The sequence below is a fragment of the Arvicola amphibius genome, chromosome 1 (assembly GCF_903992535.2).
Source record: "Arvicola amphibius chromosome 1, mArvAmp1.2, whole genome shotgun sequence".
NCBI classification, from domain to species: Eukaryota; Metazoa; Chordata; class Mammalia; order Rodentia; family Cricetidae; genus Arvicola; species Arvicola amphibius.
Window position 1 is genome coordinate 173,414,483 of NC_052047.1, and position 26,712 is coordinate 173,441,194.

General features: G+C 46.9%; 1 protein-coding gene across 9 annotated transcripts in view; it reads right to left on the reverse strand.

Annotated features, from left to right (window-relative positions):
- Sgms1 (sphingomyelin synthase 1) overlaps nucleotides 1–12,583 on the reverse strand; it is a 265,738-nt gene extending 253,155 nt beyond the window's left edge. For 6 of the 9 annotated variants that reach the window (XM_038344315.2, XM_038344312.2, XM_038344297.2 and 3 more), the window contains exon 1: nucleotides 12,441–12,583. The gene's annotated coding sequence lies outside the window, so the exon portion shown is untranslated. Of the gene's footprint in view, nucleotides 1–11,112; nucleotides 11,382–12,431 lie in introns of those variants that run through there. The other 3 variants (XM_038344279.2, XM_038344286.2, XM_038344272.2) reach the window with 3 other exon arrangements.
- Between the last annotated feature and the right edge of the window lie 14,129 nt (nucleotides 12,584–26,712).

A 26,712-nucleotide genomic window follows, 5' to 3' on the forward strand; every position in this document is an offset into this window, starting at 1 on the left:
TTCTATCAAATGGCTTGGGCATGACCAAAGCAAAGCAGGGCCACGGAAAACAGGACTCAAACAGTTTCACTGTCAAAGGCTCTCAGACAGCTGCCCTGCAAATACATGGGCTGCACCGTTCAGGCGTGCCCCAGGCACAGGCGGGAGCTATGATAGCTGGGGACTAACTGGCCAGCAGTCAGCTGTTCCAAATTTTCCCTTCCAAACACAGGAGCAGAGGCCCACGGATCCCCAGTCGCGTGGCCCACACACAGGTTCGGTCTGCCCTCGTTGGTGAGGAGGCTTCAGGAGCGGGAGGCAGGAGTAAGGGGGAAAGAAAGCACAGCCACTGAAAGTAGAATTCAGCACGAAAACCCAAGCTGAAAAAAAAAGAGCCGGTCATCTTCCCTAAGTTTCCATCTTAGGAACCGGTCTGCCTGCATCTTTAAAGGCAAAGGTGTGAACTGTCGATGTCCCGTGACTCTCCGGGTGGGTTCGGAGCACAGTCCTGGTCTCCAGTCCTTCTTGCCGATGACCACTATTAGGTCCCACCTTCCCAGACCCCTGCGCCAAGGACAGCTTTTGCTCCGCCCACAGCACACTGCCTTTCCATACCATTGGCTCTCTTCTGTACTCTGCGCCAAAGCAGGGAAGCCACAGGAAGAGACCACTGTTCCAGGGGGCCTGGTGCTTAGCTGTGACCCGGCCTCACTATGTGGTGGTGATACTTCCTACCTGAGGACACGGCTCCCTCACAAAACCTTTTCTAGGCTCCAAGCTGCTCCTCCTTCCTGTTTTAGCTGTAACCCTGCTCACGCGGGGAAACCTGCTATGCTAACTGCAGCTGTTTGTGCTGCTCGAGGACTCATTAGTATCAGCGTGCCCACGTGGCAGCCCTCTTACCTACTCTCTCGGAGTGGTGCCGAGCTCTTTCTTGCTACAAACACTTTGGCGTCACAGTTAAATCAGTGAATGAGACTGCCTTCTGTCTCTCTACTGCCAGGCTAGGAATCTTTCAGCATCTGTGCTTTCTTTTCCCATGGGGCTAAATGGTGGGAAGCACCACCTTCTAATCTGGGCATGTGGAAGCGGGGCCAGAAAACGATGCCATCTTCCTAAGACAGGTTGCCGGGTGGCACTCCATACTCTGCGGAATCTTAGGGCGTCAGGTGTTGCTGACGCCCAGCTTACCATCGCTCTTCGCCACATCACACACAGTGCCGAGCAGGGGCACTCGCTGCTCTGCCATCCCAAACAGTCACCGTCTGGTGAGGTAGAAGCAACTGGTCCCAGGCTGCTGCAGCAAGGCTTTGGGTGGCGGTTCCCAAAGCATGTCGCCAGATCAATGGCGGCAGCACCTGGGAGCGGGTGAACATGAGAAACACACTGGCTGCCTGCCACCTGCCCCCAAGCAACCTGCCACAGAAACTCTGGGGTTGGGCCCAGCGAGCAGGCTGGGTGGTAAAACTGATGCCAACTGAAACTTAAGGCCCACTAGCTCAGGCAGAGGAGCACCCAAGGTCAGAAGGTCATGGGAACACCCAGCGTGGGCCAACCTACAACCTGACATAATTACCTGACTTCTCACCAACAGCACCCACTGTTTTTTGCCAACTGGCAGGAGCCCCAAACGTGAACTCCTTCAGGACACTCCTCCTCCTGTTTTCTCAGGGAAATTACTCAGGCCTCACTTTCCTGCCTCCAAAAAGGGAATGGCAACATCCACATCTTAGGGTCATGGTAGACACGGGCTGGTTTGGGATTAGTGTCGGAAACCACACATTGGGGTGACTTCTGTGGGAGACCAGCCTCGACGAAATCTTGTACGTTCCAGGGTAGGAGCGTGTGGATTAGAAATGTTAGGTAGGAGGAGCAGAGATATGAGAAAAATAAGAGACAAACACAGAACGGCATGGGGAGGGAAATTCAGTGAATGCTGAATCCATCCATGTTTCTTTTTGGGTTTTTTGTTTTGTTTTGTTTTGTTTGTTTGTTTGTTTTTGTTTTTGTTTTTCGAGACAGGGTTTCCCTGTAGTTTCTAGAGCCTGTCCTGGAACTAGCTCTTGTAGACCAGGCTGGCCTCGAACTCAGAGATCCGCCTGCCTCTGCCTCCTGAGTGCTGGGATTAAAGGCGTGCGCCACCACCGCCCGGCTCCATCCATGTTTCTTCTCCACATGTTTATATACTTCACTCCACTCTTGGAGGGGGGAGGCAACAGCCTAACATGATATAAGGAATAGACTTGAATGCTCCCCTTTTGATCCGGGTGGAGCGGATTCACCTCTATACCTAAAATAGCAATTCACTACACTCTAGGTCAGAATCTCTTGTTTGTAGCTACATCTGTAGTCAACAACTTTGAGAGAGCAAAAATAAGCTCAAACTCCGACCTCCAGTCAAGGTGGAACAGGCTCACATCTGTGGGCCCTCACAGATTAGCCTTCCACGAATCTTTTCTGTAGTCCTGCCAAACGGACTAAACAGAACTAGGGAAATAGCAAAATGAGACTGGCTTCCTGTGTGCTCACCATTATATTTCTCTCTACCCTTTCCCTTCCAGAGCTCTGAGGGAAGACATTCACAATAACAGACATACACTGGCCTCAGCAGTGTCTCGGGCACGTATCTGCTTCGTCTATAACCTGACCATGCCTTGCACATCCAACAGCATGCAGAAAGCCCATACTACTGGACTACAGAGCCTCCCACCAGAACCTTCTGGACAAAAGCCATCCAACTCTGGGGCATTGTGCCTCACACACCTCAAAGGAAACAGAGTAAGACTGTAGGGACATCAACAAAGATGGAAAGACCAGCAGCTTACATTTAAATGGCGCTAAATTGGTACTACAGTTTGGATCTCCAGTGTCCCCCCAAATGCACATGTTTGGAGGTTTGGTCCCAGACTATGATGCTACTGGAAAGTGGTGAGATCTTTAAGAGCTGTGGCCCAGTCGACGAAAGTTAGGTCATAGGAGGGGATCTGAAGACCCGAGCCTTTCTCTCCCTCTCTTCCATCCTGGCTGCTGTCAGGTAAGCGGCTTTCTCCACTATGAGTCCCCACCGTTAGGTAGACAGAAATCAGTGGATTTGATGGCTTCGGGGCTGGCCCCTCCCCTCACAATCAATACAGGTACAAGAAGGTCCTAGAGCTCCAAACCTCTTGATTACCTCCTAAAGGAAGAGAACCTGAGTTAGATCTGTGACCTTGGAAGGAAAGGTCACATCCTAAACTTCCCAGAAAGAAAGTCAGGAACTGATTGCTGTCTAAACCTAGTCCCAGAGGCCCCAAACTTTATAAGATTATTATCTAGCCCTGCAGCTTTCTGAGAACAAACAAGGACACACCACTGCATCCTCCCTGTACAACTCGACAAAGAAGGGCCTGTCAACCACCTGGACAGGTTCTGGATGCTTTAGTGAGAGCAGAAAGCATGCCAAGCACATAAATCAACACAATGGTCCTTTAGGTCACCATGCACTCTCCCAGAGCAAGTCTGCTTGACTCGCCGCCTACCTTCTTCATTATGTAATAAACACAGCCATAAAATTAGTAATAAACTCTGCCTGTCTGCTACAGTATCCTCTGTGTGGCTCATCTTAATTCTTTAGAGATCACAAAGACCAGCGACACTAGCATGAAACACAACCTCTCCTCAAGCCACATGACCATGAACCCATGAGCCCATGAGCCCAAATGAATCTTTGCTCCTTAAAAGGTGATTGTCACGGCACAGAGGGCAGTGGAGGCATTTTGTCACAGTGACAGAGATAACTGACACACTTTGTAACAGACACTCAGTGCCCTACAAACATTAGCTTATGCCTTTCTCACAGCTACTCAACAACCCTAGACGGCAGCTGCTGTTCTTACACCCACCCAAGAACGCAGGGCCTGAGGCACTGTCCCCATAACCTGCTGCCAATGTACAGCCCATCCACGGTGAGGCCGAACAGCAAAGCCAAGCACTCTAGCTCCATGGTCAACGCTCTTACCCACCATTCTAGAACTCAGAGAGCTACTGCTATCTACACATACACCAGCCACCTAGCACCACTTATCAGAACACTGATCTTAAGGCACTGAATCCCGACACGGGGGTAGGCAAGAGGGTTCAGCAGGCGACCAAGAGAACCTGCCATACACCTCACAGCTGAGCTCATTTACCAGGAAGTGCATGATGGATGAAGAGAACCAACTTCTCCAAGTTGTCACCTGACCTCCATACATGCACTGAGATGTGTGTGCATGCAAACACACACACAATAAATAAGTAAATAAAAATATTTTTTTTTAAATATAGGTAAAACATTCATTACCAGGAGGTTCAACACCAGGTCCTCAGAGTCCCCAACAAAAATGTTAATTACACTCGTTTTCACCATCCTCCTCTCTCCTCCCTACTCGAATGCCACACAAGTCAAACCCCCAAGAGCCGATTTCCCTCTTCCCACGACACTGCTGGCACTGCAGCACCTAATTAAATTCCATCCGCTACAAAGAGTCCTCTAATTGTTGATTGAATATTTGTTGATTTTCCTCCCCAGTCAACTGTAAAATTCCTTGGAAGTATCCATACTTTCTGGGAAAGTAGACGGAGGTCCCAAGCTCCCATCCGTAGATGTGGGGTGCCGTGCACTAATTGGGGGGCTCCTTCGCTTTGCTTTCCTGACATTGTTGGTCATAAATCCTTAGAAGCAGATGAAAGTCTGAAATGTACTATTTAAAGCCAGTGTTGGGTGGGCAATGACATTGGCTCTGCTTCCAGGTCTGCACTCTGTTACCTCCAGGGCCTCACAGAGGAAGTGCACTTATCCAGGCTTGAGGAAGGAGGAGTTTAGGGCAGTGAAGCAGAGAGGAGGGAAAAAACGACCAATGTCACTCAAACCTGGAAAAGACGAAGAGACTGTTCAAGACCCATCCCCAAAGTCCTTACTCTGTCTACACCCTTAAGGTAGGAACAATTGTGGTTTAATATGTAATGTATGCCACAGGCACGTGTGTAAAAGGCTAGGTCCCCAGCTGGTGGAGCTATTATGGAAGCTTTTAAAAACTTTGAGTGGCTGTCCACAGTCGGAAAAAGTAGGCCACCAGGTAGTCCTTGGGGTATCTTGTCCCTGAATATTTCCTGGTAGCTCTCTGTTACCTGCCATGATGAGCATCCCCTCCACATTCCACATGCTGCTGCCATGAGGTCGAGCAACCGCAGACCGAACACTTAGGGACCACGCCTGCAACTGTGTCTCTGCTCTAGAATTGCTTCGCTTGGGTGTTTGGTCACAACAGAAAAATAACTGTCAATAATAAAACATCCAAACTTATACTCTGCCCAAACATATGACCTAAAAAATTCTCATTGGCTCAGTAGTGCAGAATGTGTTTAGCATGTATATGGTACTCAAGTTCCAGCACCAATAATGAAAGAAAATGTTGCCATAACAGAGAAAATTGTAAACTTTATTTAAAGGTTATTTTTTAAAGATGGAATGACAATGACCATGATAAACTCAGTATCAAAATAAAAACAATGTCAAGTCTCTCCATGAGACTCAACCTAAGTATTGCCAATCACATTTCCTAGACTTTATTAAGAATTTAAGAAGCATTCCAAAATATATATAGAAAAGCAAAGATCAAGCCAACATCAAAAACAAGACAGTCCCATCCCGCCATATCAAACATGGTGTAAAGCTCGAATGAAAAAATAAGGGCTTGGCACAGGAACAGATGACTGGAAGAACTAAGAACAAAATACCAGGCCCTGGAAGGCATCAAAATTAGTGGGCGGAACTTAAGGGGTTTGGTGCAGGGGATGACAGCATTCTGGAGAGGAATCATGTTGATGCTTATCCAACATAAATGTCACACTAGTGAACCACACAAAAATGATTGCCTCGAAGGTTTATGTTCTATGTCTTCTGTCACAGTTCAAAAGAAGATATTTTAAATAAATACTGTATCACAATTTTTTAAAGAATTATAAACCAGTATGTTTAGTGAAAGGAGCCAGACACAATAAAGTACCATACAGTATCGAATATTTATATAGAATTCTAGAAATGCAAGCTATAGTGACAATACAAGTCTGGGTATAACAGGAAGGGCCTGACTACAAAATGGGCCCAGGGAAAGTTCAGGGGTGACAGAAACGTTCAGTATCTTCACTGTGGCAGCTCCAAGTTAGCTTGGAGCTAACTTGTCAAAAGTAAAGTACACATTTTAAAGTGATTTATCTACATAAATTATAATTCTTGAAAAACTGACAAAGTCTCATGTGTTTGTGGAAACATGATATGCAATCAAAACAGCCTCACCAAAATCATGAAAGAACACATTGTTTAATTGATGGAAAAGGAGGGAAAGAAACACAAATGTGGGGGAGGGGAAAGAGAGTAAGAAGGGAGGAAGAGAAGATAAAATGGGCAGTTGGTCAACTGTGTAACAACTAAATAATACAAGGATGCCTCCAATTCATTAAGAATCATATAAATCCACATTATCTAGCCACAAAACCCTGGCAAACTAAAGAGCTGGTTAACGCCCAACACTAACAAGGATGGGGAGTATCATCCGGAAACCAGCTTGCAAGTGTGACCAGCTCAGCAGCTCAGAAAGTAACTCAGCGCATGCTGGTGTTTCTCAGCCTCCCAGAGCAGGTCCTGGACCCAGGCCCTGCAGCAGTGCTTCTCAAAGGCTCCCCTGCATCAGAATCTCCAGGTGAGGGACATCAAAACACAGATTAGTGGCTTCTGGCCCCAGAGCTTCTGATACAGGGGGTCTAAAATCTGCATCACTAGTAGGGAGCATGCTTCCAAAACCACTACCCCTAAAGAGCCTTTCACAGAGATCAGTAAGAGAAGACAGTCAGCATTTCATTCAGTTTGGCCTGTTGTCACAGGACGAAGGTGAGTTGAGCGTTTACCTCTAGCACACACCAATATACACACATGCATATAAACTTACATGAGTCTATGTGGCAGTTTGAATGTAACTGGCCCCCTTAAGTTCATAGGGAGTGGTTCTATTCAGAGGATTGGCCTTGTCAGAGTAGATGTGGCCTTGTTGGAAGAAGTGTGTCTCTGTGGAGATGGGCCTTGAAGTCTCCTATGCTCAAGCTACACCTAGTGAGACATTTCACTTCCTGTTGACTGTGGGATCAAGATGTAGCTCCTTCTCCAGCACCATGTCTGCCTGCATGTCACCATGTCCTGTCCAGATGACAATGGACTAAACCTCTGGAACTGTAAGTCACCCAATTAAATGTTTTCCTTTATAAGAGTTGCAGTAGTCACGGTGTCTCTTCACAGTAACAGAAACCCTAAGACAGTAGGGGTGTTTGTATGAGTACATACATACAAGCTAAGCCTACACAAAGCTACCAAATAAAACACGGAAAGAAATTCTGTCAACTCTCATGAAATGTTGAACTATTTCCAAGATAAATGTCTTTGGGAGGTTTGAAGTGCTTTCCTTTTGCCATAAGTGCTCCAGTTGGAACCCAGGACCCTGTGCATGCTTGAGCAAGCACTCTCCCACTGGTCCACGGCCTCAGCACCATTCAGGGAAACTGAAGACAACAAATTAGGTAACACAACTTTAACAAATATCCACACAGCCCCTCCCCCAAAAACCTCATGCAATACAAGAGAGAAGACTTCTCTGGCAGCAGAGGGAACGGAGAAGAACAGACATGACAACCCAACAGCAAGGGGTTCTGTACCATGAGAGGACCTGATTCCAAGAACTGATGAAGCCTGAGAGGGAAGAAAATCACCCAGGTTCTAAGTTCTCGTTCCCCTGCATTGACCTAAAATTGCTGCCTCCCTGGAAGTCCCGGTAGCCTTGTATCGTTAAAGGGTATCTGGCTAGCCACGGAGAGCAGAAGGAATTCTTTCTCAAATAGAAGCACGGGGGTAATCCAAAACCCAGGATTTCAACATTCCATTGAGGCCTAGTCTTCCCTTTGACAGATTCAAAGGAAGCTGGGGTTCTCTCTCTCTCTCTCTTTCTCTCTCTCTCTCTCTCTCTCTCTCTCTCTGTGTGTGTGTGTGTGTGTGTGTGTGTGTGTGTGAATATTTCCACGTCTACACCTGTCTGTGGTGGGTCTATATGTTGAGAAAAGACTCTGAGGGGGACAAGGCATTCTGGCAGACACTGCGCCACACCTGTTCACCAGCCATTCAATTTGGTTTGACTGAAACCAGAAGTTACAGCCACAGCCACAAACCCAAACCATCTCCCTGCCCACAGGGGCTGCCCTCTCTTCCCCTTTATTCATTCCCCATCCTCACACCAAAACAAACTGATCCAAACTGTGATTTTTTTTTTAAACTGGTTACTCTAATTTAAGTGACAAGCTTTGCAGCACGGCTCTTGGGGATGTAGTGGGGAGCAATAAATAAGCACTGATACCCTCTCTTTCTTTGTCTTGCATTTATATTCCTGATGAAGAGTTTTAACCAATAAGCCCTAATATTTAAAGACAAGGCATACCAAAAAAAGTTATTATAAAAAAAAGTGGTACCATTCAAAGACACAGCCACCTATACTCTGTCCTGTCTCCACAAAACAACACTGGTCACCATGTCTTCTCGGCACTTGAGCAGATTTCGCCTTTTCTACAGCGGTGCTTATCACTGAATGACAAAAAGTTAGGGATCCTGCAGTTTCCTAAAGTGCTTTGCAGGAAATGAGGTCTTGCCAATCAGAGAACACATGATACATGTCAGGAGCACAGTTCAGTTACAAACAGCTGACGGCTTGTGCGTTTAAGAGTTTTCCTCCACGTTTTTTATGAGCTACCCTGAATGTCCTTTATTCTAGCTCAAGAGAAGTACCTGCCACAAGTTGAAAATGAAAATGTAAACAAGACAAGCATTGAGTTCTTGACATGCAACTGTTGTTGACGGTCAACGCGAGGCAATTGCATCTTGGGGAAACACACAAAGCATCCAACATGTATAATTCACAGACATTGCTGTGCATTCTTTGTTCTAACAGACACATTTTGCTGACAGACAAAAAGGATGAGGAATGTGGTAAATACTAGTGCTCTTCTCTTATGAAAAATGTTTTTAAATATGAATAAGCAGTTACTGAGTACTACATACTGGTCAGGCATCATGCAAGACACTGGAGCTCTCCAATGAGTAAGATACTTTAAATAAATTTAATAACTTAATCAATATCTTGGATTAGTAGTTTCTTTTAAGTTCCCTGATATTTGAAGTAGTTCAGTGTCAGTGACAAGTGGCAAAAAAATAATAATGTGTATTTACTAACAATAAAAATGTCTGGTGTCTGAAGCAGAAATGGAAGGGGGCTCTCACTCAGTAGAGTAACTACTTAACTGCGCTGGAGTGGCAGCCACCTCCTGCCACCCAGAAAGTCTGCGATACAGAGCCTTTCAAATGTGCCTTATAGCTTAAGAGGAGCATTAAGGAAACCCAAAGGACCAGGGCATTCGGAAGGAAACAGAGGCCGAGACAGGGAAAGAGACTTATGCTGTGCCTAAGAAGCCCGCTCCTGGAGTTTCCCCACAGCTAGGCACGACCAGCAGCGGGCATAGGCTCTGCAGCTTGCTCGCCTGCTTGCTCCACCAAGGCAAGGCTTTGGAGCTGGAAACATGCCACCTGCTGAATCACCAAACCTCCCTGGACTTCCCTTAAAAAAAAAAAAAAAAATGACTACATCGGCACCCAACCCCGGCTGGCTTCTTCCATGGACAACTACCATTGACCAATGAAACGCCTGGACCAGAAATCCTTTCCCCTGCCTCACAGACCCAAACTGCCTCCCAAGACAACTTCCACCAGAATCCTTCCTCATCAATCTCACTCCTTTCTGCTCCCTCAGCCCCCCACCCCTGCTGATATTCAGCACCCAGTGCCAGAAGGCATGGGGAGTTGGAAGCACAGAATGACAGGCTTCCACCACTTCCACAGCCCGATAGCCAACCAGAAACATCACCAGTCTGAAGACGGTAAATTTCGGGGGAGCTATGACAGAAGGCAGGCCTCAGAACACAGAAAATAAACTTCCCGTCAGAAACCAGCCTTCTGTCTTTTTCTAAGTGTGCTCCGCTGAACTCTGTCCTGTTCTGAAGGTGAAATGCAACATCCAAGAAGCACCTGCCCGGATTCTCTCAGCTCCTCAGGACCACAAGCATCCTTCACCCCGACTGTTACTCGCTACAGTCAAAGGGGATCAAGCGTTAAGCAGAACGCGCCAGGATGAATCCGTTAGCTGAACCAGAGCACCGGGACCACCGAAGGAAGATAGCCGGAGTGTGAGTTAAGACGCGGGCAGAGGCAGGCACCGCTGTCGCTGATGTGCCCTTGACAAGTCGTCTACGACCACGCAGACCCCTCATTCGCTGGGCGAACCGCGACCAGAGCTACGCTGATGCCCCTGCAGGCCTTACCCTTTAACACCCCCACGCGGCGGGGATACGTGGGGTCTCGGAGCAGCGGCGAGCAAGCCGGGAGCTGTTACGCCGCCTGGGGAGGAGGGGCTCATTCCTCCGGGAAGGGGGTCCCACCTGTTATGTCGTTGGGTCATCAAGGGGCCGTGCTGAAGGGAATCCCAAAGCCGCGGGCGCCTAGCCGGCTGCAATCAGACCAGGAGGTACCAACTGTCACTCCGCCGCCCGGGCTGTGGGGGTGGGGGTGGGGCTGCGATTTGGGGGTCCACCCCTGAACACTGCCGGACCTACGGCTGGCTGGCGCTCCAAAGGTCCTCGGCTCTGGGCTCTCGGGCCCCGCCACAGTCCGCTCGCCCCAATATGACACCAGGCAGCCTTCCAGCCCGCACGCAGCACCTCGGAAAGGTGCCCACTGACGCCTCCGCCTTCCTCCCCGCCCAAGTTGGCGGGGGAGCCCCGCCGGCGGCCCGCCCCCTCGGAGCCGGGATCGCGGCCGCCAGAGCGCTCCCCCGCGCCCACCCCCACGAGCGGCCGCGGGGGGACAGCCGGCCAGGGACGCGCGCGACACCGCGCGGGCTGCGCTCACGCCCCCTCGCCCCGGCTGCTCGCCTGCCGTCCGCCGAGGTCAGGCCGGACCAGCGAGACTCGGGTCAGATCCAGCCGTCCGCGACCCAGAGGCCGGCCCTCCGCCCCCGCCCCGCGACTCACTTGCACGCGAGTCGTCGCGGCCGCCGGAATTCTTTTCCACGCGCCGAGCTCCCCGCCGCGGAACGAAATCCGGGGCAGGGCGGCGTGCGGGCTCCGCACCGATCGCGCCCTCCCGCCCGAGTGCTAGGCTCCCGGGAAGAACAGCTCGCCCGCACCGGCCCTCCCCACTCCTGTCCAGCCGGCAGCCCGCCGCCGCTGCCCGGGCCGCTGCGGAGCTGGCAAGAAGGCTTCCGACTTGGAGCCTCAGGCTGCCGAGCATGCCCAGTCCGCGGCGGAGCCGGGTCGGCTTCCCGCGCGACGCTGGTCCGTTCCTCCGGGTGTTCCCGGCGGCCGGGGGGGCGGGGACCGTGGACGCTGGACCGGGGACCCAGCGGAGTCCCTTAGGACAGCGAGCCGTGGGATGTGCTCGGGGGAATGGAGCGATAGGTCCTTTTCCTTTTCGTTTCAAGCAACGGGAACTGGAGAGGCAAGCGCATCCCCCCCACGGCGAAAAAGGCCCAGATGGCTGGTTTCATCCTCCGGGATCAGAAGCCCAATTAGGAGCCAGCCCGAGATTTGTGAGGCTACAGCCGGCCAGAGAGCTGGGGACTCAAACTCAGCCTTCGAGAAACCACCCTCGGGGACAGCAGTTTGCGAACTACACTGGGATTTTCTTCCCCACCAAGCCCAAGAGCGACGACACTGGTGACTGACTCATGAGTGATCATTTAAAAATGGATGGTCCTCAAACTCTTGGGAACATTTCCCAAAGCTCTAATCCTTACACTCCCATCTTCCCCCACAATCAGGGGTCTGCCGGCTTCCTAAATCACGCAGCGCCAGACAGCTCGGAGGCGCCTTAGGGCTCCAAACAGTCTCGGTGCACCGGGCCACCTAGTCCGGCCGGGCCCCACCTCCTGCCGCCGCTCGGAGTTGCGGCGAAAACCTGGAGAGCGCCGCACCAGAGCCGGAGCACTGCGCATGCCCAATGGCCCCACGGGGTGCGGGTCGCCCGCAGATTTCCTCCTGCTCGCACAGCGGAACCCAGTACCGGGACCCGGATCGCGCAGCCGGGACAGCAGCCTTCCGGGGTACCCGACCTTCTGGGCCCGCCCTCGCGTGCTGCGGTGACACAGGTCGCCCTGGTTGCGCTGCCCGCGGGGGTCAGGTCTGGGGACGGGGAGGGTATGGGGGTGGGGGGGAAGAACCGGGAGCGGCCCTGCCTGAGTGACACGTGACTGTCCGCCGCGCTCCGGGGCAGCCATCTTCCGCCCTACGGGGCCGCTGGCGATGGACCCAACCCCGCCGCCATCCCACCAGGCCCGGGTCCCCGCCCTCACCTGCCTCACCTACATCCTGGGTGCCGCTGCGCTGGCCCTCGATCGCCTGGAGGACGGGCTATCTCTGGAGCCCGAACCTGAAGGCTGAGAATTGGAGAGCTGCTCTCCTGGGCCAGACGGCTTCTGCTTTTCCCCCCGGGCGGAAGTTGGAAGAGGAGTTCCCGTTCCTAAGGCGCAGGCACCGGTACCGCTCCTGCTGCTTCCCTGTTCTGACCCATTCCTGGCGAGGGAGGATGGAGGTGGCGGAAGACGTCAGGACCGCCGTCGCTCTCCTCCATGCATTTCCCCTGCTGCTCGTCAGGTTCGATGGTGATGCTGTTAGGCACTTGGGGTCCCTGAAATCTCTGGACCCACAACCTCATCACCCAAGGATTCCTTAAAAGGGCACATTCACTATCACACCTAGACCTACGGAATCAGAGACGCTACTGGTGCGGTCCTTACTGAAATCTGGTTAACACTTCCTCAAGGTGAATCTAAAGGCCGCTTTCTCTAAGCCCTAGAGACTCGTTTTCATGTAAGACGTTGAAAGCTTAGCATGCTCTGCCCTCAAACACATTGGGGAGAAAAAACCGGATTCAAACTGAGGCCTTTTCATGTGCAGGCACTTAAGGTCTTGTCCTCACCTTCATCTCTAGCCTCTTCACCCGACGACACTATGCCACTGCACTTCTCAGTGAGATTAAGAAAGGGTGCGTTTGTCACGTGGTTCTTTTAAATGACAACTGATATTCAGTTCAGTGTGGAGTGTCAGCCAGGAGCAAGGGAGTGCCTGAGAGTCATAGTATCCCCATTGGGTATAGGATAAAAGGCAGGCTTGCTGTTTTAAGTGCTGGACAACCACTGGCAGTTTGCAGTGCTACTTTGCACTTGCTGTAACCGAGGTCCAAGCAAGCCCTGCAATATGATAGGTCAAGGAATCTAGACTTTTAAATCCATCCCCAGTCCCCCTGCGTGCACGTGTGTGTGTGTGTGTGTGTGTGTGTGTGTGTGTACACACTTGTAGAAATGAATTGAAGTCTGCAGAACAATGACAGTTACTAATGTGTCACAGTCAATATAGGGTTATTCTAGTTTTCCCCTTTTCCCCTATATCTTTGAGACGTTTTTGTAGAAAATAAAAATAAAAACCAAACAGGTTTCTTCTGTGTGTAATTTTAGTATGATGCATAACATATAAAAGGGAAGGGATACAAGCATTTTCACATCAAATTTCAAGAAATACTTCTTAGAAAAAGCACACATAAATACACTATACTTAACATAGCTGTTTTTAAAAAATGGGAGGGGACATGAAAATCTAAAGAGAAACCATAACGTTTAGTAAAGTCTGAATTGTGTGGTCATAAGAGACACTTCAGAGTTGACATCCTTTCCATTTAAATTGTGTTCTTTAAGTCACTCTTGGTACCAAAAAATATTTAGTATTTAATGTTCCCTCTCTAGTCCTCTGAGTAACAACCTTACCAGGAGGCTGGAGGGATAACTCGGCAGTTGAGAGTCCTTGCTCTTCTTGAAGAGGACCCTACTTCAGTTCCCAACACCCCACCTTGCAAACTAATAGCCATCTATAAATCCAGCTCCAAGGGATCTGATGCCCTCTTCTGACTGCAGAGAGCACCAAGCATGCAAGAGGTACACATGTATGCAGGCAGACAGGCAAACAATCATAAATAATATATCTCTTTAAGAAAGAAAAGAATCCTAACTTTCTTACCAAAATCATGATAAGAAATATATTAATTTAAAAAAATTTTAGGCTTCTTAAGTACATGGACAAGCATAGATAATGTTGGAACAGCTAACACAAATGAAACACCACCAAGCCAGTATGTCATGCTAAAATAACACCAAGAACAAGTACTGAGACCTACACTTCACTTTACCAAGTGACTACTTCGAAGTTGGTCGTTTCTAAAACTTAATAATCTAAGTAGAAAATAGAATTTAATCCCATTGACCTGTAAGTAGCAGCCACCACTTACTAGACAGGAGTCAAACTTCACACAATGCTCCAGAATCAAGGGGACTTCCGTGTGTAGCCGTGGAGATGTGTCTCTGTGGAAGAATCCAGAGCTGCACAGCCTGAGCAGCAGGAACAAGGCTTAATGGCCTTTCCGTCTCCTTAAATACATCTGGTCAACCTACATCCTGGGCTCAAACATCAAGGCTGTGGGAGGGGAGCCAGCTGCCTATGACAAGGCTCCTTCCAAGTATGTGCCCTAAGGAGTAGATATGTGAAAAATCTGCCCTCTAAGTTCATTCCTGTGCCTCCGCCTAAGATTCCTGGCTTTACTGTTTCTTGATTCCTTCTATTAGTCAACAAAAACTGGGATTATTTGACCGTACTTGGGTAGATGAAGGATGCAGCCCAATTTCTCCTTGTACACAAACATCTTTCCCTACATGTTAAATGCCATAGGATGGATATGTATTATCTCTGATCTTTCTGGGTATATAGCAAATGGGTGTCAACCAAAATGGTTATTAGTAAATAGTTTCTGGACCATAACTTATTATTCTCTTTTCTATTTTTATTTCTCTGTGCTGCAAATTGGCACAAAAAGGATAAATGTAAAGAATGGAAATGTCTTTGCTATATTTTCCCTCTCTAGCTAGGTTTCTACCTTTTCAGTCTCACATGTATATTTTAAAGGGATTTTCAAAGTAGGCATTTGTGACAGCTGTGGTGGTTTGAATGAGGATGGCCCCCCTGGACTCCTATGTTTGAATTGGTCCTCTGTTAGTGGGACTGTCTGAGAGGGGTTAGGAGCTGTGATCTTGTAGGAAGTGTGTCACTGGGATAAGCCAATGCTAGTCCCTGTTAGAGATCCCCCTCTTCCTCTCCTCCCTCTCTGCTTCCTAATTGTGAACCAGTAAGCTCTCAGCTACTGCCCCAGAACCATGACCTCCTGATTGCTGCCATGCTCCTGCCTCTATGGTCATGGACTCCAGCCCTATGATTATCATCCCTCAATTAAGTGGTTTCTTTTACAAGATGACTTGGTCATACTGTTTTGTCATAGCAACAGAAAGGTAACTAAGACACTTGACTAACAAGGGTCAGATAGATAGATGGCATCTACAGAGTGCTGCCCAGGATGGTAGATATGGTACCCCTGCCAAAACCACCACTTCAATCCTGACTTCTTGAGTAATCAGTATGTAACTCCAGGCAGGTTTAATTCTTGCCTCTTAAAATGAGAATTCTGTAATCCACCCTCCTAGCTTCCATGGGTATCATGAAAATTAATTAGATCTTTAATACAAATATATGTCTGTAAAAATTTTATAGACAATTAGAGGTGAGCACAATAAAAACATGAAGTATTATTGAATTTATTGTGAATGTTGTATTTAGCAATCAGCTTCCTTCTACTACAAGCACTGGACAGAATGATAGGCACATATTGTCTTCTTCAACTAGCATTTATAAGTGGGTTCCAGGTAGCTCCAGCACTAAAGGAGGGGAGAGTTACATAATATCCCCCAAATTGTATGGTTCCAGAACAAACTCCTCATAGCTAGGCCATGCTGCAGTGAGAACCGTGGCAGTCGAGGGCTGACACTGTTTCTACATTTCTCTTAGGAGAGATTGGAGGAGTGTATCAGATTTCTTTCAGCAGGTCTTGGTCAGTGGAAAGGGTAGGATACACTCGCATTCTCTCTCTCTTCATTTGACACCTTGAGGAATGAGATAACAACTGTCCTGGAATAATTTGATGGAACCGTGGCTAAATCCTGTGCACTGCAGTCTAGACCAGGGCTTCTCCGCCTGAGCTCTGGACATTTGGACCAGACACTCTGTTGTAAGGAGCTCCCCTGTCAATCATAAGACATTAGCAGCATCCATGGCTTTAACCAACTAGATGCCAATAATAGCCCTGCTCCTGTAACAGCCATATATCCAGGCATTGCTGTATGTCCTCTGAGAACGTGGAGGGGATTCAGCCTACACTGAAAAAATACTATTTCAGCAGTGAGTAAATTGGAGTAAGTGAATCAAAAGAAGCTGGGATCTTAAATTGACCGTCACTTAGCTCACATCGGCTGTCCATACTGCATCCATTCAGCCAGTGATTGTCAAGTGGTACCTGACAGAGCACAAGATCAAATATCATGTGTGTGCAATAAACAGGAAGTCCCAATTCTCCACAGAAGGTCCATCCATCATCCCCGTGCCAATATCTACCCTCGATCAAGGTTGTCAGATACCACATGCTTCGTACTGATATTACCATTTTATTACTTACTTGAAACACAAATGAAATTCTGTGCCTTGTGTTTTTAAGTGCTGAGTCTGGAAGCCCTGTGGACATAAAGTTTTACCACCATCCTAAGTCGTGACTCCATGAACTCATGCCAAGGGTGACTCGGATACAATGGTACTCATCTATAGTCCTGGAGCCTGAGGGGCAGGGCCATTCTGGTTACATCACATCCTATCACTCACTCCCCCCCAAAGTTATTGTAAACACTTTTTTAAAGAAAGAGGGGAAAGAGGACCCGAGAGATGGCTCAGTAGTGAAGAGCACCCAGGTTCCATTCCCAGCACTCAGTGGCAACTCCTAGCTGCTTATAGCTCCAGTTCCAGAGGATATGACGCCTCTTCTGGTTTCTATAGGTCCCAGGCACACACGTGTTGCTCTGACATACATACGGGCAAAATATTCATACACACAAAAATCAAATAATAATTTTTAAAAAGAAATGTGGATAGAATGAGGGGGGGATACTCCTTATAGCAAAATTAGAAAGATGACATAATGTTTTAAAGGTGTCTCGAGACGGGTGAGATAGCTCAGAGATTAAGAGCTCCTGCTGAGGACCTGGGTTCAATTCCCAGCATCAACATGCTGACTCAGCCACCCGTGACTCCAGTTCCAAGGGATTCCACACCCTCTTCTGCCCTCCACAGGCAACAGGCACACATGTAGTGTGCATGTATAGGTGCAGGCAAACACTCGTACACATAAAAAAAGTCTTAAAGAAAATCAGGACGTTTTCCCCAAAATGCATAGCATAGACTAGGGAGTATCAATATTATAGAAGTGAAAGTTAAGCAGGGTCACTAAAAAGAGGTGTATTTCTCACACAGTGGGGCCTGGAGGCTAATATTTTTAGAAAATGTCAGAAGGGGGAAATGTCTTGAGTGACTGTTTAAAACATTAGCTCTTGTGCTCACACTCCAGCAGAGCTACAGACTGGGGAGGCGGGAACCAAGGTACAGCCGAGGGAGTCAGAGGCAGGTCGAATACAAGCCTAGGAATACTGAAAATTTATTGAATTCTGTGCCTCAACCACATCCTCTTTATTCATCAACATTCAGGGAGCCATGCTCACAAAAGCCTTGAGAGAGCAGGTCAGGGGCCATTTTATTTGGTCAGAAGACGTGGCTTTTTCCTCCCATAAGATCTCTCTGCACCTCTGTCAGGGTGCGCCTCTAATTTTCTAAAACCACTTTTAAACCCGTTTCCATTCTTTCTGCGCGAGGAAGAATGTGTGTCGCTCACGTTTCCTTGTCAGCTTCTTTGTCACTGTTGATCGGGTGTGAAGAAAGAGGCCTCGTAAGCATCAATCCGGAAATTATGACAATGCCTCTCAGAACAACGCTGCTGATCACTTCTGCAGCTGGATAGTGTAGCTCTGGAGCAATGGGATGGACTCGGAGATAGGTATTTGTAGCCACTGGGGGTCGCTGAGCTAGACCACACAAACTGTGGCCTCACAAACTTTAATCAAGCACTGTAGAGTATCGTGATTTTACCTTAAAGCAACAGAGACGAGTCACTGAAGAGCTGAAATTGTAAGAGCGGCTGCAGGAGCTGCCAGCCTCTGCTGCTTCCGTTCTGGTCTTTGATTTTGCTGCAGCTTTTTATCTGGATCTACCATGATTCTTGAGTTGCAGGCTTCTTCACATCCATGTTTGCTATATATAGGACAGAAGGACAAACTCAGGAACCTACTGTCTTGTTGAACCCTGGGTTCCAAGGTTCATGGATGGGCCCCGCCTTCTTTTCGCCTCTCAGGATCTTCAGGGGTTTGTGTCATACTCACAATGGCCAGGTGTTTTAGTTATGCTTAGCAGCAACTTTGGAAGAAAGTCTACTTCTACAGATTTCTAAAACTCAAGGCATTCTGGGAACTGTAGAGATGGCTTAGCATTTAAGAGTTCTTACTGCTCCTGCAGAGGACCAGGTTGGGACCAGTTCCTGACACTCACATGGTGGCTCACAACTACCTGTAACTCCCAGTTTGAGAGGATCCAGTGCCCTCTTCTGATGTCCCTGGGCTCATGAATATGCATGGTGGATCTACATGTACTCAGGTATACACACGAATACATAAACTAAATTAAATGATTGTTCTAAAGACATGTCAAACAACAGAAAGTAAAGACTAAATAAAAACTCTTGCAAAGCGGACATGGTGAAGTACACCTATAATCCCAGCAGTTAAGAAGCTGAGGCAGGAGGATTTAGAGTTTGACAGCAGAGTGAGATAGGCAGCAAGATTATTTCAGCAGAACAAACATGGACACTTGAGCGGTCTGGACGAGGGAAGATTGTATGGGGGGCACCAACTCAACCCCGTGTTCTCTTCGCATTCTCATACAGCATTTGCATAGAGCTGGGTTCTACTACCCCAGGAGAGATACAAGAGAGAACGGCTTCCCTGGGGCACTGTAATTAAGGGGCACTAATGCCCTCCAGATGTTTGTTTCTTTCTAAAGCTTTTAAATATCCCCTTCAAGGAAAAAGGAAGTTGACTTCTGAAAGCACCTCACAAATGGTCTAGCTTCTTAAATTTTTCTGACACTTTGCATTTACTAGGTATAAGCAACAGTAAGCAAGATACAGCTCATGTCTGAACTTGAGAAGAATTTAAATGATAGCTTAACTTGTTTCTTCAATTACAAGCCACTGTGGTTTAGCTGGGGTTTGAGTATGCCTCTTGCAATTTCAAGGCTAATTCCAGTAATGAAGTACTGGTAAGTTGTACCTTGAATTGCTTCCAAGGGCCCATTTATAAATGGCACGACCCCTGACTTGATGCTAGTGGGAAGTCAGGAGGTTCAAGAGGTGGGGCCTAGTAGAAGGTTGTAAGTCATTAAAGATGTGTCCTCAAAGGAGACTGTGAGACCAGAGTTTTCCCCACTGGCCTTGCCATACATTGCTGTGGTAGTGAGTTGCCTCTCTACAAGCGCAGATACCAGGGGGTACATGGCTGTAATCCTTCTGAACACTGTGAATATGCATTACTCTGACTGGTTTAATAAAGAAGCTGACTGGTCAATAACTAAACAGGATAAGGCTAGGCAGGAGAGCCAAACTGAGATGCTGGGAGGAAGCAGGAAAGAGAGAGGATCACAAGCAGACACAGAGAGAAGATGAGCATGCTGTACTGAGAAAAGGTACTAAGCCACATGAAAAAGCATAGATAAGAAATAAGAGTTAATTTAAAATATAAGAGTTAGCTAGTAGCAAGCCTGAGCTATTGGCCGAGCATTTGTAATTAATATTAAGCCTCTGTTTTGGTTATTTGGGAACTGGAGGGCAGGACAGAAACTTCCACCTACAATGAGCTGCATCTCCACAGGCCCAGATGCCAGGGGATCAACTAACCTCTGAAACTTCAAACCAAAATAAACGTTTCTTCCAAAATTGATTAGCTCACAGATTTTCTTATAGTAACACAAAGATGACTACTATAGGGATTAAGAGATTGGAAACCTCATCTGTTGATGATGCTTAGAGATGGGGCATGTGGGAAATGATTAGGATCAGGTAAGATGATTAGCATGGAGCCACCATGGTCAAATAGGGGCGGCTTTATATGAAGGAGAGAGACCAGAGGACGTGTGTACATAAGCATACCGTTTCTTGCCGTGTCATGTCCTTCCTGCACACTTCAGAACTATGCCCCTGAAGACCATCACATATGGCCCCTTAGCCTGGACTTACTATAAAGCAAGGTAAATCTCTTCCTTCTTGTCTGGTCTATGGTATTATGTTACTGACAATAGCACAGATAATATCATGTGTCAGAGTTTAAATAACTACAAAGCAGGGGCTTGTAGCTCTGGCTGTACATTAAAACTACCAATGTTTATTAAACATAAAAATATCTGTGCTAACATCCACTCAGCAATCCTCACTCCATATATCCAAGAAAGCCCAGGTTTCGGTATGTGCTTTCTGAAGAGTTATTACCATTCGCCAGCTACCTAAAAGGGAATCGTGGCACTTAAAAGGAACTCATCAGAGGTCATGGGATTGTTGCCAAACCTATAAAGCTACACACGTTTAAAAGCCACGGCCTTGGCTGCTGCTTCTCATCACTTGAGGACTTGGAAGAATCCCTGGGTCCAGGCTACCTTGCAGACCAGTAAGTCAAATCCTTAGTCAGGGTGTGGAGGGTCAGAGAGGGCAGTTAGACATTAAAGTCTAGAATCCTTGTAGCTGAGGTTGAGAAGTCTGTCTTTAAGTGGCTAGCCCTTCTATTAGAAGTGCCTCAGGAATCAGAGTAGCTGGTGTTTGTATATTTGGTTCTTACGGAAACTTGCCTTTCAAACATTTCCTTGAATTTCCTTGAGCCTCTTTGACTCAGTTCATTGCCTGGTTGCTTGGGCATGTCGGCCGCTTTATCAGAACTACTGTTCCATGTGTGAGGAGTCTCTCCTGTGGTCTCCAAAAGTTGCATCTTTGACAGGGAATTTCAGGACTGTGATTCACTGCGTGCTTGTGCAAGTAAAGAACAGAACTTGTTACTTTATGAAGGGGCTGTAATGAACACAATGTGATCTCGTTTCAAACAAACATATATCGCTATATACATGATCCTCATTGATAAACTAGCTAACTGCTCCTTATCTCTGGTGCTAACATACCTGGTGCTAAAACTGCCCTCTAGTTTCCATTTTTAAGAACATTTCTTTATAAAATAAACGACTTTACTAGCTCAAAGCCATTTTCCACCTGTATTGTTCTGAGCTGATTTTTGTTCTTTACCAGGCAGTCAACTTACTTTCTAATTACTCTTAAAAAATCATTTTAATTCCAGCTCATTTTTAATTCACCAACCAACCATACTGATGGCATTGTCCCTGTACACTAATGAAAGCAAAGGGCACAGGAGTTAATAAGCTAGCCAGTGATAATTTGGATTTCAGACTTAGCAAAAGGACAAACGGAGATTGCAACACAGGGGTCAGTGAGATGGCCCAGTGGATAAAGTGCTTGCCACACAAACCTGTTGACTTGAGCTCAATCCCAGGAATCCACGCAAAGATGGGAGGTGAGAAGTGACTCCACAGAGTTAGCGCCTACCCCTTCACACATGTTCTGGGGAGTACACATACCATGATAATAATAATCAACCAAAGATGAGAAAAACATCCCATCGTAATGTGTACCCTAAGCATGGATGATTAAAATGGGAGTAACCTAGACAACCTTGTGATCACTTTGCTTCTGGGAACTTACCCACGATTTTAAGGCCCTTTCAATGTTTTTTTTTTTCTTTCCAGAGCTCTTATCCTTCTCACAAACCAACCCTTAAAAAGGGACTGAGAACTGTTGAGACGGCTCAGCTGGTAGAGGCTCTTGCTGCCAAACCTCGCAATCTGAGTTCGATCCCCAGGCTCCATGTGGTAGAAGAAGAGATCCAATTCCCCCAAGCTGTCTTCTGACCTCCACACTTCCTCCATGACACGCATGCCCACACAAGCGCACACAACACATGCACAAATAAATAAATGTGATTTGCTTACAGATTTATTGCCGGCCTCCCTCTCCACTCCCTGACAGCCACAGCCTGTACTCTGAATCACCCTCCTGCCCTCTGCAGTGTGATATTCAATGCCACCATCCTGGTAATATTTCTCTCTTGAAGATAATGTTGAGGACTAGAGCTGGAACCAAAAGATCTGTTCAGTAAAGGAGGCTGGGGGAGGTCAGGAAGGCAAAGACACAACTCTGGTGTGCAGTGGAGGCTTACCGAGAGGGGAAACCGTGGGGACACAGGTGGTGAAAACAGCTATGTGACAGGAGGTGACAGAAGGAAGGACTATCACATCACTGCCTTATCCGCAGGGTGGGGTTGCAAGAATCACACTGGATACCTAACATCTCAGGGAGTAAAAAGCCAGTTCTGAGACAGATTTTTCCTAAGTATTGCCAGAGCTACCCACTCTTCTGGATTGTATGCCTGCAGCCTTCTTTGCATCTCAACGCTTCTGTTTTGGGGCCAATTCTAAATAAGGATTGCTTTTTTTAAACTTTATTATTTATTTATTTACTTATTTATTTATTTATTTTTGCACGGTGTGTGTGTGTGTGTGTGTGTGTGTGTGTTAGGTTCTCTTTCACAATATGGATTCTAAGCATCTTGACAGCTCCAGCTAAGGATTTCTTGACGGCAAGCAAAAGGTGCCTAGGAATGGCAGACAGGCAACTCCAGTGTGATTCGCATACAAGGTGTGAGATTCCATTGTGCTGTTCACAAGAACACACAACTGAAAGCTTATGAATTGTTTGTTTCTGGAATTTTCCATTTAAAGTGTTAGACTGTGGCCGGCCACAGGTGACTGAACCTGGAAGTGAAGCTGTAAACAAAGGGAAACATGATATTGTTATAGCCATCTGCCATCTATGAAGGAGCAAGGAAAAATTCCTGTGGTGTGTCCCATCTCCCCCCACCCACTCCCCTACGCAGCTCATGCTAAGCTCTTGTCCTTGTGCCCAGTGGAAACCATTTTACATGGCACGGTCCTATTTCTCCCTTTTGTCTTCACCTCTCTCACTTTCCCGCCCGAGATATCCACTCACTAAATGACTCTGGCTCCAATATCCAGCCACAGTCTACCCTCACTGCCCACAAAAATCCTACAGATAAAGATGGGGGGAGAAAAAGCTGGACCCATAATCCCAACATTCGGGAGGCTGACGCAGGATTTTGAACTCAAAACTAGGTTGGACTATAGAGTAAGACTGTCCAGGGTGGGGAGAGAAGAAAGGAGGAGGAGGAATGAAGGAAGAGAAGAGGGTCCTTCTCATTCTTCAAACTCAACTCACCTCCATGAGGATAAATGAGTGACCAAGCAAAGGCTCTGCCATCATCTAAATTCTTAGCGGGGACTGAAATCTGCCCGCAATGTGGCCCTTTGAACAGGGTAGCCCCACACACTGCTCACTGACAAACATAGCATTCTGTAATTGGGATTATCAGCTGCTTAAGGGGAAAACGTGCTCTGTGAATCTGAACCGTACATTGTCTCTTCGATATCAGTTGCTCAACTGCTCAGACTTTCTTTCTGACCTATGACACTGGTATTCTGGGCTCTCTCTTTTCAACTCCACTCTCTCATTTATTGATTTTAGCTCCTTTCTCACACGGGTTTCTATGACATAATCCCGGAGGGAATAAAATAGATGTTTCCAATTAGATTCATTAAATTCCCTTAAGAAGTGATTAGGACCATACAGTCTCAGGTGGCTGGCTCCCTCAGTAATAACAGTAACACTTTTGGGGTGCTTGCCAACAGTAGATCAGATTTTAAATACCACATTTACTGCTTTGTCATTGGAAGACCGAGAGACTATGGATTCAACTAATGATAATGTTGTATTTTACTGGATGTCTTTACATGGTTATAATGGGGCCAGACATATGAACACCTAACTGAAGGAGCTGAGGGTGATGGTTAATTAGTGTGTGGCCTCTAACCAGATGGTACTGGCTTTAAATTCCCGTGCCAGCTACAAGGTTTGGAGGAAGTAACTTATCTGGGCCTTGGTTTTCTTACCCGTGGAATAAGGGTCCTAATAGGGCATTTGGGGAGAAATGAATGAAGTCAACTCAATAGTCTATGTACAGAGCTCAACTAAATGAATACACTTCTTGGTGTCATGGAGACTGTTGCTAGGTTTCCTGTGGCTGAACTCTACAGGCAGAGGAGATAGGGAGTGGTAGTGGTTGTACACTTGACCAGACTCAGAAGTGCTTAGGAGGCCAGCAAAGCATACTCATGAATACATCCGTGAAGGGTGTTTTGGAAAGGATAAAGGGGTGCAAACCTTCTGTAAAAGCCAGCAGCACTATCCCACAGGCTGAGGGACTGGCTGAAATGGGAAAAAAGATACCCTTTTGGAGAGTCCTTCCTCCCCCCTTCCTCCTCCTCCTCCCTTCCTCTTTCTCCTTTTCTTCCTCCTCTTCCTCCTCTTCCACGTCTTCCTTATCCTCTTCCTCTTCTTCATCCTCCTCTTCCTCCTCTTCTTCTTCCTCCTCTTCCACCAATTCTTTCTCCTCCTCTTCTTCCTCATCTTCCTCCTCCTCCTCTTGTTCTAACTTCTTTCCTTCCTGGTCGCCATGATGTAAGCTGCTCCACCCTCGTCCTCTTTGCCATAACAGACTGAAACCTCTGAACTGTTAGTGAAACAAACCTTTCTTCTTAACTGACTTGTATCAGACACTGCCACAGAGATGAGAAAGCTAATATAGGTAGAAGGAGGAAAGAAGGGAAAGGAGAGGTTTTTAGTTTCTTGGTGGGTACTGGATTTTCTTTGTTGCTGGACTTTTCTGTGAGTATTACAAGAAGGATATTTGGAAAGTATTTTTCTTCTCATTTATAAATCTGGTTCCATCTAGTCATCAATTGCTATAACCCAAGGGAATCCTCTACCAGGACAGGGGGAATTGCAAATAAGACACACAGCACACAGCAACAGAGAAAATGAAATGATTTCCCGTCAACAGGGGTGGGGGAGGTGAGCATCAGCAGGACACTGTCAAACCTCAGCCGAGCATGGTGACCTATCCTTGATCTCTCGACACTGTAGAGACTCAGATAGGAGATTAGAAGTTCCAGGTCAATCTGGGGAGACCATATCAAATGGGGGAGGAAGAAGAGGCAGAAAGAGAAACATAGCACAATAAATATTCAAACTATGCAAGTTTGCTGGAACTGAGAAGGACTCGTGGGCCCTGCCCTGAAGTAGATAAGGATTGTCGCAAGGTCTCGAGATGTCCATGGTAACATTTTAAAGGCATCCGTTCATATACCTGTACAGAAACTGGAACTTTGGGTCCCTTTGAGAGACATAGGAAGTAACCAGGAGGTTTTGAGCAAAGATGTACTATTAGGAGGATAAGAAACTAGACATAATGTCAACCAAAATACGGACTAAGGAGATGTCTTGACCTTCATCCATAAACCACAAGTCTCTTTTGAATACCAAATAACTCATGAGGCCAAACTATAGAGTTCAGAAAAACTTTACTTGCTCCCAAAGCTCTGTCTAGGAAGCAGTTGTATATGTATAGGTAAATTCATTCTCTGTGACAAAATATGCGGGACACAAATCTTACAGTTTTAAAGTATTAAATTCAATACATTAAGTACATCCATATTTTTTATGGACATGACTAATACCTATTTCAAACAGAAATGCTATACTCATTCTAAGTCCTTGGCATCTGCTAGTCTACTTTTGGTATCTATGAATCTTTTTTTTCTGGTACCTCATGTCACTAGAATGAGACAACATTTGTTCTTAGCTTAGGAAATAGCATTTTACAGAGGCTGTGAAAGCTGAGCCTACCTCCCCCCATTTTTAGCTATGAAGACACTGGCGTCCAGTAAAAATAAGGGAGGTAACACACGGGCCATGTGGAGTAAAAGATTTAGATCTTGGTTCCCACCTTGAGATCTAAATCAGAGGCAGCATTCTGGCTTGTTCCCACATTCTGATTTGAACTGAAAAACATGTTTCCTTGGAAACAAACATGCACACCAAACCAAACTTCCAAGCAAGTTACTTATATGTCATGTGGTCTGACTCCCATCCCTGCCCCATGTTCATTTTTAAAGAAGATGATACCTTCAGCTGAACAGGGGATAAAGAATTTTGGAACATATCATTAGTGTCTCTATAATAAAACTAAACATATTGTGTGAACTGAAAAGAATATGCTCTCTAAAAGACGGTTTTCCATGGTCTTCATGAAGGCAAAAATATTCACATGTGGTTCCCATGTGAATAGACTAATGTGAACATCCCAGCACACATTAATTCACTTAGGTCTATGTGAAATACAGTGGTACAATGATTGAATTTACTGTGTATAGCTATTGTTTTTTTTTTTTTTTTTTTTTTGGTTTTTTGAGACAGGGTTTCTCTGCAGCTTTTTTAGAGCCTGTCCTGGAGCTAGCTCTTGTAGACCAGGCTGGTCTCGAACTCACAGAGATCCGCCTGCCTCTGCCTCCCGAGTGCTGGGATTA